Source organism: Belonocnema kinseyi, chromosome 6 (assembly GCF_010883055.1).
Source record: "Belonocnema kinseyi isolate 2016_QV_RU_SX_M_011 chromosome 6, B_treatae_v1, whole genome shotgun sequence".
Classification (NCBI taxonomy): Eukaryota; Metazoa; Arthropoda; class Insecta; order Hymenoptera; family Cynipidae; genus Belonocnema; species Belonocnema kinseyi.
In genome coordinates, this window is record NC_046662.1 from 4,078,907 (window position 1) to 4,082,600 (window position 3,694).

The window sequence follows — 3,694 nt, forward strand, 5'->3', positions numbered from 1 at the left end:
AAGAAATTGTTGAGAAAAGTAGAGACAGTTCGGTCTCAGATGTTGGAGACATTTTGATCTCGATGTGAAATGTAGCCCAAAGTTCAAGTGATTGTGTGCAATTCGGTTCTCTGCATTACACCTGTTTCTGGGTCACTCAATGACCATGGGGGAACGCCAGGTGCGGGTGGCAGTGAGACGAACACACAGACCTCCCCTCTCCTACCTGGTTACGGAAGTGCGGTAAGGGCACGGGGCTTTGGGACCTCCGGAAGAAAGCGCTTGAATGAAAAAGAGGCTGACGGAATGGGAAGAGAGATGGCCAGCTTTGGCGTCTGCTCTTCCATTTCGAGAAGGGAAGGAACTGCTTACTCTGGTTGCCTGTCCCAAAGGGAAGGAATCGCTTACTGTGGTGTCTGGTCCCAGGGGGAGGTGTCCTCGATGGAGAAGGCACGGTCCCCGGGAAGAAGGTTGCGTCCTATGGGCACCTGTCTTCCAGAGGGGGTATTTGGTGGACCAGCTGGCCACGCGGAAGATGAGAACGTACCCGCAGAGCTTTGTTAGACTACAACGGAAGGGGGAGAGAGATGGCCAGTTTTGGCGTCGGCTCTTCCATTCCGAGTGGGGAAGGTACCGCTTACTGTGGAATCCTGTCCCCAAGAAGAAGGTTGCGTCCTATGAGAACCTGTCTTCAAGGAAGTACGGATGTTGAGTTAAGAAGAAGGTTGCGTCCTATAGGCACCTGTCTTCAAGGAAGTACGGATGTTGAGTTCAGAAGAAGGTTGCGTCCTATGGGCACCTGTCCTCAAGGAAGTACGGATGATGATTTTAGAAGAAGGTTGCGTCCTATGGGCACCTGTCTTCAAGGAAGTACCGATGTTGAGTTTTTTGCTGAAGATTCTGATGATGACGTTTTAACTGAAAATGAGACAGAAAAGTTAGAAGGAATTTGGGAGAAATTTTTGAAAAGTAGAGATAAGACAGATAACGATGATGAAAGACCTAAAAAACAATTAAAATTGAATGAAGGCGCTTCCGCAGAGGCAACACAAATTTTTCATGCAGGTTCGAAACAAGGTAATCCAATACTTACTCCGTTATTTCAGTTGAGTCGAGATAAACTTTGGATGAGAGATGATAATATCTTGAATTTCGTGTCATGCGATGGGGTGCTTACTACACCCCATTCCATAATTAAACTCTCGAACCTACAAGAAACAGAAGCAGATATTGGTTACGTGACATCAAAAATACATGATAAGCGTTTAGTTTATAATTTTTTTATCAAAGAAAAATTCGATTCAAAGGTTTTTTAAAGAACATAGAGACTGCGGTAATTACGCTGAGAGAGGCTATGGAAGCTACAAATACTAAAACTTTCAGTTTGGCTCGAGAACGTAATGGATTCGATAAATTGTCGTGGTCAGTAATTGAAAAAGTTTTTAGAACACATTTTGGTAAAGGAGGATATGAGATAATAGTATGTACAGGCAAAGTCGAAGTTCCTGAGGTGCAAAAACGCCCGGAAATTATAAGAGAATGTCATGACTCAACCGTAGGTGGGCATAAGGGTGAGACGAAAACGTTGGAAAGAATTCGGGAAAGATTTTATTGGAAAGGTATGAGAGATGAGGTTAGAGATGATGTAAAAACATGTGAAGCATGTCAGAAGCGAAAGCTGACAAGAGTAAAGACAAAAATGCCCATGCGAATTACTGATACACCTACTAGAGTTTTTGAGAAAGTACAAATTGATATTGTAGGTCCTATGCCCGTAACAGAATCAGGAAATCAGTATATGTTGACTTGGCAGGATTGTTTAAGCAAGTATTCGGGCGCGATTCCACTTTCGAAAATAGACTCGCCTCACGTTGCAGTGGCACTAGCAGAACATTTAATTTGCGTTTTTGGATGCCCCGAAATAATACAAACCGACCAGGGATCTCAATTTATGAGTAACATTATGAACAGCATTGCTACAATATTCAAAATTCGGAAATATCGTTCTAGTGCTTATCCTCCGCAATCTCTAGGTGCATTAGAAAGGAGTCACAACACGTTTGTGGAATACTTACGCAATTACAGTGAGCGGAGTAACTGGGACCAATGGCTTCCGTTTGCCATTTTTTCCTTTAATACTTCTGTTCACGAGTCCACTGGCATGACTCCTCACGAAGTTGTTTTTGGGCGGAGGGCAAGATTTCCTTCCGAATTCGGAGACGAAAAGATACCTATGACATATGTACAATTAGTTGACGAAGTTTTAAATCGAATTGTAGAAACAGAATCACTTGCTACAGTTCGATTGGAAACTGCAAAAAGACGTTGCAAAAAATATTATGACCAAAAGATCAATGAACAAAAGTTTGAGAAAAATCAATACGTTTATGTGCTAGTTAATATGAGGGAGGACAAATTTGACGACTATTATTCAGGTCCGTTCAAAATCGTAAAAGTTATTGATGACCTTAATGTAGAGTTGCAAATCACACCAAAACAAACTTCTATTGTTCATGTAAATAGAATAAAACATGCATTTTTGAGATACGTATAAAATTCTATTTGAAAATAGATAATGCAATTTATTTTTCACAATTTTTGAAATGAAATGTATGCAAAAGGGCCCATCTGTAAAATTCTTTCTAAATTAACGCAAAAGTTGAATGTGATAAAAGAACTTGTAATTTATTGAGAATTTAGTCAATCATCATTAGATTATCATTGTTAAGTTTCAAATTTTGAAATGGTAGAATCGCAAAATTTGAAATTTCTGTGTTACACTTATCCGGGATTTCAACTATAGATATTTACTAAGAGATGTAAAATTCTTGAAAGGAAAAAGAAACTAGGTCAGTACAAGGAAAGTCAAGGACACGCAAGTTTATGGGACAAGGTCGCGCGTGCGACGTGTGAAGAAAGGAGGGAATTAGGATCATTAGAAAAAGAACGCTATATGTATAAATAGCAGCTTAAAAGTGAACTGAAATTATTAATTTAAATTCAAATTAGGTAAAGGATAGAACCGTAATAAAATAATTAAAATTAAAGCCGAGTGGATAGATTATTAAAAAAAACTATGTTACACAAAGAGACAAAAATTTTTAAATTTTAACAATTTACAAATTCTGGGAAATTAATCGAAAATTAATCATTATTGAATAGTATTGGTTATATAAAATGACGGCAGTGAGTATGAAGTTGAAGCAATAAATGATTATTAAGGAATTTTACATAAAAATTAAGTTCAAAATACAGTTTAGTTAGAAGATGACATTTTTATATGAATGAAAGAAAAATTATATGTACGTGTTGTAAGCCGTAAGAGTTTTTATCGAGAAAATCATGTTTATTTGACAATAAATGATATAAAACATGAAAGGTTTAATTTAAGTAACTGACTTTCATTTTATGGGTAAACTTAAAATTCATTATTATTTTCTGAAATTATCGTTTAGATTATACTGATTGTTTATAGGATATATTTTAGTAATATAGTCATATTGAAGCTAGAATTATATGTTATTACGAGAATTAATTCGTTTTAGACAGAAAATTTAGTTTGTTAAATGAGACCTATTTTTATAAGTTGAGTAAAACCAAATTTTAAGGAATAGTTGAGTTCACTTTTCTAAATTTTTGAACCAAGGATAAAGTTTAATGGAGAGTAAACTTAAATGAGTCAAGGTTTCAAATGCTCACCGAGTATATTTTTCTA

General features: G+C 37.0%; 1 long non-coding RNA gene across 1 annotated transcript; it reads right to left on the minus strand.

Annotated features, from left to right (window-relative positions):
• Window positions 1-802: 802 nt before the first annotated feature.
• LOC117175248 lies at window positions 803-2,310 on the minus strand. Its single transcript, XR_004467457.1, has 3 exons — window positions 2,055-2,310; window positions 1,073-1,187; window positions 803-897 (listed from the first exon to the last, which is right to left on the minus strand). It is a non-coding gene; the product is annotated as an uncharacterized LOC117175248 (long non-coding RNA).
• Between the last annotated feature and the right edge of the window lie 1,384 nt (window positions 2,311-3,694).